Here is a 16,105-nt window from a genome sequence, read left to right on the forward strand (position 1 = left end):
CTAGGATTGACATTATGGGTCATTTGTCTCCCAGCTTTTCCCTAATCTCTGCATTCCTCTATTATGGAGTCACTCCGTCACAATCTCTGCTTAAAATATAACCCTCTCAGGGGCAACTGGGTGGCTCAGTTGGTTAAGCATCTGCCTTTGGCTCGGGTCATGGTCTCAGGGTCGTGGGATCCAGCCGCGCATCGGGTTCTACACTCAGCAAAGAGTCTGCTTGTCCCTCTCTCCCTACTCCTCCTCCCATTTGCAGTCTCTCTCTCTCTCTCTCTCTCTCCTTAATCAATCTTTAAAAAAATAAAATTAAATTAAAAAATAAAATACAGCCTTCTCCCATCCCTGCTTGACCATGATGAGGTGATGAACATTTGCTTATGTTCTTTTGCAGAGTTAAATGTATCGGATTCTTTCTAAGTGATGGATGATGGTAGCTGAAGGGAGGGCTTCATTAGAGTTAGGGAGGTAAGGTAAAAGTACTTAACAAAAAAAAAAACACTGACAGGAAGTCTGTGTGGTGGGTTCTCAATAGCCGGATAGTATCAGTGGGCTCCCTCTGTGGGACTTTTATGGTAGCTTTATAGTATTTGAATTTTCTGTTATGTAAGTCTAGTCATTGCCCTCCCCAGTATATTTACATATATGTATATATCATACTCAACATCTGTTTTTGATTTGTCTTTTATTTTTTGTTTTCCCGAAAACTGGAAAGGAAAGTGAAATACCTACCATGGATGATTAAGGTATCTATGTACTATTTCCAGGTTTCTACTCATGTGTATTTTAAATAAGACTTCAAATATGTCATCTGTGGAAGCACTCTGGCCATCTTCTCAAACCAATCAAGGAACCATGTTTCTTGAGTTCATGATTGAAAGAATAGCACTTTGTAATATAGTAGATTTTATAAAAAGAAAAAACAAAACAAAACAAACCCCAATAAGTCATTAAGTCATTAGCTTAATTATCACTTCACTGTTTCCTCCTTCCCTCCCTGTCTTTCCCTCCCTTTCTCTGTCTGTGTGTGTCTCTCTTTCATTCTCTTTGTCTTTCTGTCTGTCTCTCTGTCATATTCTGCCTCTTACTATTACTATTCACCCCACTATTTTTTTATTCTGCTTGCTAGTGTAGATTGCCCCTAATTCTCTTGTACTTTACTTCTGCTATAACCCCACCTATTTTATTTTACTCATGCCATTCATTTTCCTCAACTAGGAAACTGTTTTTATGAATTAAGGTTTTGATAGTTGGCTGTGGAAGCAGTGCATTACTCCTTGAAGCTTAGGGTGTAACCAGACTTAATATAGGAGATTCAGTAAATGTTAAACCAAATAAATGCTCATGTTCAGTCACTTTATCATGATCCTCTTTAGGGTTAACAAAGTGAAAGGAAGCATGACAAACTATAATAACTTATAAAGAATAGGACTATGTGCTGTAACTATATAAACTAGACACTAATCAATATGCTAAACTATTCTGTGATGGGGGGACTGCCCTAACTTTAAAACCTGGCTTTGCAACTTTGTAGTAGGCGACCTCATTGCTACCTTCTTTTCCCTCTTCGGTAATAGGAGTATAATGGAAGCGGTGGTAATTAGGGTGGTTGGTTTTCTAATAACCATTCTACCTGAACTGATTAGTCTAAGCAACCATGGCAATCCCAATACTCTTGCTGGCCATTGACTTTCAGTTAGGATAAAATTCTGCATAAAAGTTGACACAGTAATTTCTTCCCACTTAAGAAGGAGACTCAAAAGAGGAATAATAGCTCTGTTTCTTCATTTGTTCTCTGCTGCATCTGCGTGTGATGGGCAGTAGTGCAGCTTCTGAGACCAGGGTAGAGCTGCACAGGTTTCCTAGCATTGCCGTAACAAAATACCAGAAACGGGGAGGTTTAAAACAACAGTGACGTAGGGGCACCTAGGTTGCTCCGTCAGTTAAGCATCTTGATTTAGGCTCCGGTCGTGATCTTGGGGTCATGGGATCGAGCCCATTGTCCAGCTCCATGCTCAACGTGGAGTCTGCTTGAGATTCTGTCTCCCTCTCCTTCTGCCTCTCTGTCTGCTCATGCTCTCTCTCTCTAAAATAAATAAATAAATAAATAAATAAATAAATAAATAAATAAAATCATTAAAAACAAAACAAAAACAACAGTGATGTATTCTTTTACAGTTTTGGAGGCTGGAAGTCTAAAATCAAGTGTTGGCAGGGCCAGATGCCTTCTGAAGTCTCTAGCGGATGGGTCCTTCCTTGCAGCTTCCAGCATTTAGCAGCCCCAGGTGTTCCTTGGCTTGTGGGAGCATAACTCCAGTCTCTGCTTCTGTCTTCACACATCTGTCTTCTCCGTATGTCTTTGCCTTCACACAGCATTTTCCTTTTGTATGTCTTTATTTTCTCTTCTTATAAGGCCACCAGTCATGTTATACCAGGGTCCACCCTACTGATCTTGTCTTCACCTTATTATATCTGCAGAGTCCCCATTTCTAAATAGGGTCACATTCACAGGCATGGATGGTTAGGGCTTCAGCATAGCATCTTGAGGAACACTATTCAACTCTACCAGGAGCCAACTTGAGCATAGTTCCATCTGAGGTCAAAACCCTGCTTTCAGCCCAACTCCCACCCCAATCGCTGGGCAGATGGCAGGTGGAGAGATGGGAGCAACTAAGTCTTTGGTTACAATCTTGAGCTAATAAATATAAAACCACCCACCTCTGGACTTCTTGCAAGAGAATTGCTTTCCTTATTGGGAAAAGAGTTTGAGTGGAATTTTGGTTAGTGCTAACAAAAAGTTGCATACTGCCACTGCAAAATTTAAATGTGCTAATGCCAGTCTGATGCTCAGCGCGTGGCTGGCATGTGGTAAGACATAAGCGGTGGTCGTTATTATCACCGTTAATGTAATTATTATTATTTGATGAGAAATACAAATTATAAGTTTTCCATTTCCTTTTACTTGAGGTAACAAACCTTGGTGAGACAGAAATATCTAGATGTTGATTCACAGATTGTTTTTGGCTGACGTGTCATGGAGCTCAACTCCACTTTGATAGCTGTTGTTGAATATGTAAAAGTAATTGAGGTCGGATTTTATTAAGAGCTAAAATATCCAACAAAAAAACCAATAAGTATTAAAGAAATAAAATAATATAGCCCACTAATTCCAGTTTATAAATTTCTGACTTATTAAAGATTCAGTTCACAGTTTAAAATATCCCTCATTTCTGACTTCTTAAAGATTCAATTCACAGTTTAAAATATCACTCAAAGTCCTATATCGAAGCAGCAAATATCAGGGTCACAGTGGCCACACTTTGATTTCTATGGTAATCTATAGTGTAAAGATACTGGCTTCGTTTCATATGGTCTGGCCACATTTCCAAGTGAGATTATATATTTTCTGTATAAGGAAAAAAACATAAAACAGAACTCCTAAAAAACCAAAAACCAAACCAAAACAAAAATTGAGTTTCTGGTACTCTGTGTACTCAGAATCTTACTTTTTATTAGAAATTTCCCGCCTTTATTCTTTATAGGATTCAGATTATAATAAAAATGTTCACCAGTATTTTTATTCTAGTACTTATTCATAGAAATATTAATGTTTAAGTTTTGGAATTTATGTCAACAGCCTATGTTTGTAGTTTTAGAATTCTTAATGTTGTAATATCTTTTGTTTATCATAAGATGTAGAATTTACTCGTTTCGAGATTCCTTTATTGCAAGACCCCATATAGTCAGCATTCATTCAGTACATAAGTGCTCAACATTTATGTATACTTTTTTGTTTTCTTTTCCATTGACTATGGCTAAGCAAATCTGTCATGATAATGTTTCCCTCATACCACTATATTCTATGTTCGTATTAAAAACCAGTATTCATTCCTCTCTTTTATCTCTAAACACAGATCCTATTATTTTTCTTTCTTCCCAAGTCTTTACTTACAAAATCAGCACTTTTTGTCACATACACTTCCATTATATTGTACAAAATGCCTATAGCCAGGATAAGGTAAATTGGTAGCATTAACAAAACATTCCTTAGTGTGCTATGTGAGGATTCACATTATTGGTACAGTTGTATGATTTCTCATCTTGTTCTATACCCTGCAGAGCTCCCACTGACATCTGAGAATGTTCAACCGTCACACATGGTCTATACTCTGCTTCATTTTTCTTTTAGATATAGGTCAACATCATTCCATAGCTCTACGGCAATTGAGTTTTTTGAAGTCATTTGATTTCTGCAGTATTTCTTGTGGAATCTTTGTATATGCAGGCACTCACCAAGAAATGGAATTCTCTCTTCTTCTTCTTCTTTTTCTTTTTTTTTTTTTTCTACCATGTCTATAAGGGTTTAACTAAGGGAGAAAACATCTGACTTCGGCCCATGTAGGTGTGACGAGAAATAGGAGCTTTTCATGCTGGTTTCCTAGGTAATGGATACTTTAAATTCAAGTGCTGGTGACTTGCCTTAAGTTTTATGGGTGCCTTTTTTTTTTTTTTTTTTAAGTAAGCTTTATGCCCAACATGGGGTTTAAACTCACAACTCCCAAGATCAAGAGTCACATGCTCTACTGACTGAGCCAGCCAGGGGCCTTGCCCTAGGTTGTAAATGTAAATTATTGAATCTACAACATAGAGCATAAAGTCCAAGTACATAAAGCATCTTAATAAATATTATTTGAGGTTGAACTACATTGTATTTATGAAAAAAGCAACAAAAGTTCCAATCCTGGCAAAACAAAGCCTTCACCCTCCATTCTCAGGATCAGATCTTGAGTTTAGTGGGAAGCCATTCTTTAAGAGGAACATGAATAGAGAAGCTGGAATCCTTGTAATGGAATGCTTCCCCCACCGACCCCCTTCACTGAGGTGTTTAAAAAGCCTCTATCATAGTGGATAATTTGGTTATAAGATGATTCTTAGGATATTTAAAAAAAAAGATTTATTGGCTACATGTAGGAGAAACACATGCATAAGTACTTTCATTTTTTAAAAAAATATTTTATTTATTTATTTGACAGAGAGAGAGAGAAAGAGAGAGAGAGAAAGCACACAAGCAGGGGAAATGGGAGAGGGAGAAGTAGGGAGCCTGATGCAGGGCTCGATCCCAGGACCCTGGGATCATGACCTGAGCTGAAGGCAGGTGCTTAACCAAGTGAGCCACCCAGGTGCCCCGCATGAGTACTTTCAAAGAGTATAAGGAACGAAGAACTTAGTTCTTTCTTAAGTAAAAAGTTAAAACTGATGGCTGAAATAAACGTCAGTACTAGATAATTACTTAGAGTACTTTACCCAAAAAACAGTTTTGGTGTCATTCTCTCTGGGTTCAAATCCTACCTCTGATGTTTCCTGGTTGTTTAACCTTCAGCTAATTATTGAAATTCGTCTCCATTTCCTTATCAGTGAAATAAGAGTAATAAAAACACTTGCCTGAGAAGACTTTGTTAGAGCTAAATGATATAAAATTTGAACCTTAAATCTAGTTCAGTAGGGAGTTGCCCAGCAAGTAGGAACTGTGAAGTGATGGGGTGGAGACAGATAAATTCCATCACAGTGAACAAGCTGAATTCTTTGCACTGAATCATTATAAGAGGTAAAGTTTCACATATTCTAGATGGCAGTTTTTGTATCTCACAACTGAGGAGATACAAATTCAATCAATTCTTGCCTAGATTTCTTCAGCAGAGTTTTAGTCAACCTGAATGTTTTGCTATTACGTGTCTACACCCCGAGTGTCCTGGCTTGTCGGAAGCATCGCCATTTCAGTTAATCATGCTTTCAGTCTGAAAATTATCTTCAGAAACTTTCCATTTATTTTTAGTCAGCCATAGGAAATCCTACCATCTTGATTTTATAAACTTGCTTTATTTCCTCAATAAGAAACATGCAGATAAATATTTCGTTATTCCCAGTCATATTAAATGTGCTGCCTCAAAACCTCCTTCTCTTGGTCAGGTAACCAGATAGGAGATTGACATTTGCTAATGTGCTGGAATGATGTGATGTTTAACTAGTCCATCAGGCTGACATAGGACTGGATAAGGCCTGGTTATTTGAACAGCTGATAGATGACCACAATAAACTTTGCTTCAGTGATTGCACCTGTGTATCTAATGCACTAGGGAGAGATGCTGTCCATCAGGGGATTCTGGAGCACATTTCAGCAGGACCCCTGTGATTGGTTCTTTAACCCTTTTCAGACACAGCATTCCATGTGTGTATCACAGCATACCAAACATCCTTGTCAAAATAGCACTGGTGTTTAATTTTTTATATAGTGATAAATATTTTAACAGCTAAGATTCGTTCTTCCTTCTCCCACTCTCCAGACCAGGTGTCTCTCATGCATTGTAATATTTTTAATAAAGGTGTAAAAGATGAGGCATAGCGGTTGAAATCTGCGTACATTTTGCATGATGATAAAGATATTTTCATGGGCCTTTTTCTAATGACTACTACGTATCATAGTTATAAAAACACTTAGAAATTGAGTAACTCGCAAGGAGCAGGATGATGTGGAATGTGGAAGGTTCCCTAGAGTTCCTTTCATAGCTCAATTACTATTGATGTGTTAAAAAGTAGAAAGGAGAAAAGGGGAGGATTGTGCTATTCTGACTCGCGTGGATAACTGTGAAAGTTCTCCTTTGTTATTTTCTGTCTCTATTGCTTGGGAGGGAAAGGAAAGGGGAATTTAATAATTTGGTAAGGAATTCTCTTATCTAAATCTCCACCTACTCTCCAACATAAAAAGCAGAAATCAAGAATAAAATGTGGGAGATATATTTGGAATTACTAGACATGGTAGGGTGGATGAAACTACCTCCCATTATTCAATCCAAAAATAAGTCCTTTGTTTACCCAAAACATTTTTTACTGTGAATTTGCTGTGTATAAGACTCCGATGACTATAGAGTCTGAACCCTTTGTACAAAACAGGTATGGTTTTATATTAAATGAATATATGATAATAATAATAATAACAATATATCAGAATATGTAAGTCTATCGATGGTTAATATAAAGTTTTGTGCTTGTATATATAAGAGATGATACAAGATGAAGGCAGCTTTTGAGGCAGCCAGTAATAACATCCACGAAAGCACAAAATAGGGACGTATATGTAACGAATTATAGATGTTAAAAATTAATTATTCATTTTAATGGAAATACTATAGTTTATAAAATACAAAATATAGGTTAAACCGGTTCTTCCTAATTCTTTGTTGACTGATTCTTATAGACAATGGCAACATTTCCATTTCCATCTTAGTTGGACGTATATCCTTGGCCAAGCTCAGTAGGGGAGATTTGCTCTTCCCATTTAAAGTTTCAAAGGTTAACAAACCAAAATATTGCGAGTTTTCAGAAATTTGGGTGTTTATATTTACTTAGAATCTTGTGAATACAAAATGATGTCACCAATTATTTGGGCTCTGGTGGGCTTTCACATTTGGTGATAATTCTTTGTCCCTAATTGGTTATAGCCTTCTGCCCTTGCCCACCCTCTCCAACCAAAGAATGGAGATATTGTGGGGAAAATGTCTGGGATTTCAGCCACTAGAAAAGTGCTACAGAAGCGAGAAGAGTTGCTAGGGAGGTACAATGTAGATTTAAACTCCTACTTAGCTTGGAGAAGATTGCCTCACTGGGAAGGGGGATAATTATCAAAGATGACATCTTGTTTTTGACATCAATTATTTTTTATAAACAAAATTAAACTTTTTAGTGATAAAATTGAGAATTTAAGTGCCCATAGTTTATATTTATAACATAATTTGTTTCCTTCCCTATCACAGAATATTTCTGTATTTGCCCTCTAAAAACGCGTTAGAGCTAGTCTGCTGCCTTTAGATAATCTCTTCTGTACCTCAAATTCCTGTCACTCAAATCTGAGTGGTTAAGGTTTTCAGACTACTTCTGTCCTCTGACATTTCTCTGTCTTTTAAGACTCAAATGAAAATACCTGAGTAACCATTTGTCATAGAGCAGACAACCCAATGCCTTCCTTTTGCACATTCATCCTATTTTACCCTCCACTGGACTCTATCTCTGTTTCTTTGTTTGGAAGATCACTAATGGAAGATATTTACAGAATTTTGGTATTATGGAAAAATATTGTGCCAATTCAAAGCACAGGTAACTACTTCAAATTAATGTGTGATGTCAGAGTTCTCTAATTTACAGTGTTCTCCTACAGATTAGCCACGTCCCCTCAATGGCACAACATGTTATTTACTTTTAGAACCTGAATCTAAATCTCCCTCAACTCTTCCAATCTCTCCTTCTTCTCAAGTCCATGAGCCCTCTTTCCAGAGTTGTACTTGGAAACAATATTGTTCTACCTCCTTTTGCGGAACAAATTTAACTCATCTAGACTATACCTCGGAGGCTCTTTTTCTAAACCAAATACTGACTCACATCATCGTTTTCCTTAAAAACCAGTAGAAATATATTTGTCCCTCCCTCCTCTACCCAATAACTTTATTGTTTCTTTTCCCACAGGTATTCCTCCTGCTAATAGCACAATACCTGCTCTCTGGCCTAAATCCTCTACTTTCCTTTTCCTGGTCTTCAGGCACTGGGGCATTTTCTTCTCCTCTTGCTAGCTACTGCCACCTACTGACTAGCTATGGAATAATGTCGAGTCCTTGCTCTACCTTTAGAGGACAAAGTAGGTCCTTCCCTTTGCAAGTTACTTTTTATCCAGCTGACAATAGGAAAGTAGACAGGGGCTGACAAATACAACTAATAAAAAATTACTAATGACAACTCCTATCTCTCTGAAAAAAACAAAAATATTCTGTAGATCAAACAAAGCCAGGTCTACTGGCCACTGCTGTAAAAGCTATCACCACTTCATCTTTGTAATATGTCAGAAGGGGTAACACAAGGGCAGATATATGTAAGAAGCTGAGATCTCATTTAAGTCAGGTCTTTTAATGCTGGAATTTGATTGAGAGTGAACAACTTTTGTGATATAATAGTCTAAGGTTGATGGAGAGAAAGGGATTATTCGAAACACGTCTTACTGAGTAAACATTCGTTTGATAAGCTAAGGGTTTGCCCATTTGAGCAAAGTATTATTCTGACAAAAGGCAAGAGGGGGAAACTATCCTTTAAATAAATGCATTTGCAGGAAGTTCTTAAACAATTTTATTTGCAACTTTATCTTCCTGGCAAAAATTTTCTGGAATACCAAAGTCATGCTAATATAGAGAGTCCTAGTTCTTGATTTAGTAAACTATGTAGTCATAGGCAAGTTGTTCGCACTAAGAGGAAACTATCTTGGGTGCGTGTTCTTTTCTGGACTCAAGAAACCACGTGACAGAGACGATTCAACTCTGTATCTACACAGCCTGGAAGTGGACCTTCCCTGCCCATTCAAGATCTTATCTCATCTCTCCAGTAAGGATATATTAATGTGAGTGAATGAATGAACGAATGAATGAATGGACCAGTGAACATGCATATTGTTGAAACTTAGAAAATGTGGTGTGTGTGTGTGTGTGTGTGTGTGTGTGTGTGTGTATTAAGTTTTCATTTAAATCAAAGTTCACAGTAAACAATATCTTTCATATTATTATGAAGACCCATTCCCATTACTAATCCTGGAGGAAAAAAGTAAAGATGATCTCAGATCTTAATTGAATTTTGGTTTTCATTTCTGTTAAATTCCAAGCATGCCTGACCTTGAACAATTTATTTCATTAGAACAATACTTCCTCTTGAGGGAATTTCCTCAGATCCTTATCTCTGTCTATCTGAACTTCATCCCACCTCAGCAGAACATAAGACTCACCCCATCCGTGCATTCTCCCTAGTGGGATAGCAGTAAAAGCAGAGGTATGGGAAACAAGGTCAATGCTATGGATACCTCACACTAGGGGTGACCAAACAAGGGTGAGGTAGCTGCTCTTTTAACCACTATGACAAAGAGAACCATTCCTGGATTAAATACAATATTTTAGTGTTCCAGGTTATAAGCCCCCCATTTTACTTACAAATATCAGTAAATTTTCTCTGTGCTCCTAGATAATTTTAATGATTTCCATTAAAAACCCTACAGACTTTTAAAGCAGCATCTTTTTTTTTGCATTCTACATTTACTGTAGGCATAAAAGTGATCAATACAAATCTTTATACCAATTTTTTAATATCTGTCTCATAAAAATTTTGTAAGAGGTATGAGGTTTTTCATATTACTCATAAAACATATACTAAGACACATTATAAAGGTCCTTTATGTCCAAGAAAATTGTCACTTATATTAAAAGCATTTATTAAGTTTAAAATATTTTAATGATGGAGACCAAGGCAAAATCTGTCCACATATCTCTCTATAGATTGTATTCAGAGGCATTTTCCCCCCATCATATAGCTATGGGATCCTATGATTATGGCTTCTTCACTCACAATACAGTCTATGAAAGCAGAGGTATTTCCAGGTTCTCTTCACTAGGGTTAACATTTAATACATGCACAAGTTATTGCTGGTAAAATACATATTATGGTGTGAAAGACAAAATGCACCAGCCAATTAAGGAGTTTTTTTTTTTTTTAAGATTTATTTATTTGAGAGAGAGAGCGAGCACACAAACAGGAGGGTTAGAGGGAGAGAGAATCTCAAGCAGACTCCACACTGAGCATGGAACCCAACACCAGGCTTGATCTCACAACCCTGAGATTAGGACCTGGACCAAAACCAAGAGCTGGATGCTCAACCAACTGCACCACCCAGGCACTCCTAGGGAGATGATTGTATTTAGGTTATTACATTAGGAAGAACACTCATTAATGAGAAAAATTTCAAAGAAGACAGAGAAGGAAGTGAATCTTCTCTGATTCACTGAGGAACAATAAAAGAGGGTCTCGGAAGATGTGAGGCAAGGGAGGTCCTTTGCCCTTAGCCATTGCTTGGAACACAGAAGAGTGAGGAATTTGAAGAACAAAATAAGGACAAGATTTCTTAACCAAAGCTATTTTCTGGTATCTACATTACCCATGGAAATATAAATCAAAATTACTAATGAGCACTCTCTTTCATACCTGTGTAGGCCAAGATGAAGAGAAGATGTGAGAATCCTGTTTTATTAGGCTTACGTCGTTTTACGGTACCAATTTCTTATAAATCAGCTATTTATCTTCATAGGGATTTCTGAAATAAGAATTAATTTTGCTGTGTTTCTTGGATCATCAACTAGTATTACAGTGTTCTTCAGTGATAATTAGGATTTACATTGAGCATATTGTTCTTTCAGTCAGTCCCCAGCCCTCTGGTCCCAAATGGCTATTGTGTGATCTCCTTGACTTATTGCCTGTGTCCAGGTGGTGCATTTTCTTTCTTCTTCCATCTGTACTTTATTGAGGCAATTGTATCTTGTGGAATAAGTAGCATTATTTATATCCCAACCTAGACAGACTTTTTTTTGATTAACACTTTTATGGAGACATTCATAGGTTTCTTACCTTTATACCCCCTTCCCTCTGATACTATCACAACATGGATGGATATATCTTGACTCTAAGGAATTACTTCTTATGATTTATGTTAGTACACTAACAGGCCAATATAGTCAAAGTGCTTCCCAGCTATCAAACTTAATAATTGTTAGTTTCCTACCATCAAATCATTTTTGTCCAGTGCTAGGTATCTTTGTCTTATAGATATAATTCTTAAGATACTCGTATGTCGTGTCTTTTCACACCTCCTTGTTTCCAAGAGAGCAAATCTTCCTTTCTCCACATGCAAGAAATTTTCTAGTGTTAATAACCATGTTTATGTCTTTGGTTACCAGGCTTCAGATATCCAGTTGTACCATTAAGAATTCCTACCATTCAAAAAGATTTTGTTATCCAAACAAGTAATTGACAGTGTGTTGGAATTTTATTTATAAATTTAAAAGATATAATTTTTAAAGATTTTATTTATTTATTTTAGAGAGAGAAAGAAAGAGAGAGAGCGGGGAGAGGAGCAGAGGTAGAGGGATAAGCAGATTTCGTGCTGAGCATGGAGCCTGACGCAGGGCTCAATCCCATGACCCTGAGATCATAAACTGGGCTGAAATCAAGAGTCAGATCCTTAACTGACTGAGCCACCCTCCGTGGAGAGTAATCCTACTCTATTTTCATCTATGTCCTCAATATAAAACCTTGTTTCTGAAAAGAAAAAAAAAAAAGGGACTCATTTTACGTGTTCTGAAAAAGTTGCAAGTAATTACACTTTAATCAAATGAATGATATTGACAGAAAGTGTATACATTTGGATTTTGAAAGATCTAGGGCTGACTAGAAAATCCATATATCTTTAGGAAAGTGTATTAATTTTTATTTGAGTGTGGCACAGTTTCAAATTAATTCTACATGTTGGGATCTGATTACAATTTTATTAGAAGATAATAAATAAAAGTTATATCATATGGTGTACGAGTAGACAGTCTCTATTTAGTAATAAAATACTAATTTTTTAATTCACAATGATTTCATAAATACCTTAATAATAAACACAGCTTACTTTGAAGGTTATTAAAATTCCATTATTTACTGATAAAAATAACATTAGCTCTGACTTAAAACTGATATTCTGCATTTTGAGACAAATTTGCTGATTTCTAGAAAGATTCAAAATCTCCATGCGTTAATAAGTCCATATCAGATGAAAGAGAATAATATTCTTAAAGTGAACAGGGATAGTTATTGTTGCAAAATAAGACAGTCTACTTCACTTATATACTGGTCACTTATTTTGGTGGAATGACAAGTTATTTTGAGAAATTCACCTCTTTTGAGGAAAGAGATAACCAAAGTGCAATTTTCAAATCTTTAATCCTTTAACTCCCCTTTATTACTAGAAATTTATACATATCTGCTCTGTTCATCGTAAGTGACTTAGAACCATCATCATCATTTTTACCATAGTCATTGTACACCGCATTAAAATAAACATCATCTTTATGACTGCCTTTTTTTTAAGCTCAGTTTTCTTTTTGTATTTTACTTAAGTTCTTACCTGTTTAATTTGATTTTTAATTTTTCATTATGGCTATATAATAAAATTAAAATTTTGGGTACAATCTATGAAGTTAAAAAATAATAATAAACATGTGTGCCTACCATTCCTCTTAAGAAGTACAACTTAATCCATAAACTTTGAAGCTTTCTGTGTGTTTCTTCTTGATTTCAAGACAGATGAATGTAAAATGATATTGCATTGTGGGTTTATTTTTCAAATCCTTGATTATAATTAAATTAAGCATCTTAAATTGTATTGGCCATTTTTTTATCTGCTGCAAAATAATAATTTATGTTGTCCCTTTCTCTATTTTCTTTGGAAAAAATTCTTAATTGGAGTTCTTTTTGTATTGTGGATATTATTTCTCAGAGTATTTTCTTCTAGTAAGTAGCTTTACTTTATGATGTCTGTTGATAAACAATAGTTATTAATTTTAAAGTAATAAAATTTATCATACTGTAAATAATAACATTTCTCATACCTCTGTGGTTAGTAATATAGAAGAACTGCTTGAGAAATATTAAATTTTGTGTTTTGTTGAAGTAACTTTTTCTAAAATCATGCAGGTAAGCTTCTCTGTTTTCTTCTAAAAATTTTAAAGTCTTGCCTTGTGTAAAGTACCCAATCAATCTAGAATTATCCTTAGAATAAGTTGTGAAGAATCATTTTTAATTTTTCTTCTTTTTTTTGAAATGGAAATTGCCAAAGCACATTCAGACGGTCTATGCTTCTTCCCAAACTGTTCTTCAATGGTAGCTGTGTTGTACGTCAAACTTCTACAGTGCAGTAGAATATAAGCAAGAACCTTTCCTTATTTGGTTCATTGACTTATTTCAATCACCCACAGCTATCTCTGACACAAATAGATTTTTAGTAAATTTGTGATGAATGAATACATTTGGCTGTGTTTCTAAAACCTATTTAGCAATTTATACATTTTCAGATTTTGTTTTTCTATTTAGCCTGCCCTCAAACTTGTGGACATAAAGCTTTTCAAAATATTCTCTTATTGTATTTTAAAAATCACTCCAGTAGTTAATAAAAACAAACCAAACCTGTACATTCCTATTCCTAATAGTGTTTGTCTATTTTTCTTCCTTTTTTTTTTTTTTTTGAATCAGGCTTGCCTTAGATTTTTCAGTTTTATGAAATTCTTCAACAAACTGACAAACCAAGGTTTGACTTTCTTGAGTCATCTATTTCATATAATAATATTTCTTTCTGCTGTATGTTTTTATTCTTATTTTTTTTAAATCCCTAGTTTGAGTTTATTTTCAACTTTCCTTCTTTTCCAATATAACCATTTTAACACAGCACATTTCTCTTCACACACTGCCTTAATTTACGTCCCACAAGTTTTAATTTGTTAATGATCATTATAATTGTAAGCGATTTCTAGATACCTTTATGGTTTCCCCCTTTATACCTATGAGTCTGTTCTCAATTGTTTTTTGTTTTGTTTTGTTTTAATCTTTGTACATTATTTTTTTTCTTAATTGAGTTGTAGTCATTCAGTGTAGTCTGTATGACTTAAACTTTGAAATTTGTGGATACTTATTTTATGGTTAAGGACAGTGTTTCTCTATTGAAGGAGCTCGTATATATATATATATAATGTGTGTGTGTGTGTGTATATATAGTTAATTTCCTATCATGCCCTAAAAAAACTCCTATCATTATATTTTGTAAAATTCAATAAGTTGATAAATAAGTAAGTACAAAAATGAAATTTTAAAGGGCATGCAAAATGTAAATGTACATCTTACGATTCATTTCAACAAACAGAAATTTGTACTGCAATAAATATAATCAGAACAAAATAACAATGGAAGAAAAACAAGTATTATAAAAACTAAATATATTATTAAATAAAATTCTACATATAGATGATTAATGTAAGGAATTGCTACTAAACTAAACTCTGTTCTGGTGTCATAACAAAATTAAAAGTTACGAAGAAAAGAGCAACTTCACATTTTACCTTTTTTTTTAATTGTTATGTTAATCACCATATATTACATCATTAGTTTTTGATGTAGTCTTCCATGATTCATTGTTTGTGCATAACACCCAGTGCTCCACGCAGAATGTGCCCTCTTTAATACCCATCACCAGGCTAACCCATCCCCCTACCCTCCTCCCCTCTAGAACCCTCAGTTTGTTTTTCAGAGTCCATCATCTCTCATGGTTCGTCTGCAACTTCACATTTTAAATACCCAATGATAGCCTTTGAAGAGGTACCATGTCTATAAATATTTAAAGTTTTTAAGGTAACAAATAGACTTGCTTTTTGCCTATACATGTATGTAATCTAGGTTGAATTTATAACGATGACACTCTTAGGTGATGACATATAGCTAACCTGTTGATATATTTTGTTTTAAGAATATTCATAGTAGAGTATATCAGTTATATATTGATGCATAACAAGTTACTCCAAAACTTAGTGGCTTAAATGATGAACATTAATTACTTCACAGTTTCTGTGGGTTAGGAATTTGAGAGCAGCTTAGCTAGGTAGTTCTGGCTCAGGATCTCTAATTAAGTTGTTGTCAAAGTGTTGACTAGAGCTGCATCCTCTAAAGGCTTGAGCAGTACTGGGACCCTCTTCTGAAATGGCTCACCCACATGATTGCTGACAAGAGGACTCACTTCCTTGTTACATGGTCCTCTCCATAGGCTTGCTTGATTGTTTTCCCAGAACACATGGTCCAAGGTAGATAGCAAGCAAGAAACCTTAATGCATTTTATGAATGACCTAGTCTCAGAAGTCATACCATAATTTCTGCCATATTCTGTGAGAAGGAAATCACTGAGCCCAATCCAAAAGAGATGGGATTAAGTTCTACATCTTGCCAATTAATTTTTCAATAAAATAAACACACTAAATCTAAGTGAGTTAAAAAAAATCCTACCTCTTGAAAATAAGGTTTATGAAAGGATTTGTGGACATATCCTCAAATCGCTCTAAAGAAAAACTAATATCAAAATAATATGTTTACAGGCATGCAAGAAGAAATTTTAAGATCAGGATATTCATTTTTAGCTGCTATCTAAAATGATTCAAGTGATGCTTTATTTTTAAAT

The sequence above is a fragment of the Callorhinus ursinus genome, unplaced genomic scaffold (assembly GCF_003265705.2).
Source record: "Callorhinus ursinus isolate GAN/ISIS: 27379988/994484 unplaced genomic scaffold, GSC_fseal_2.0 scaffold17, whole genome shotgun sequence".
Lineage (NCBI taxonomy): Eukaryota > Metazoa > Chordata > Mammalia > Carnivora > Otariidae > Callorhinus > Callorhinus ursinus.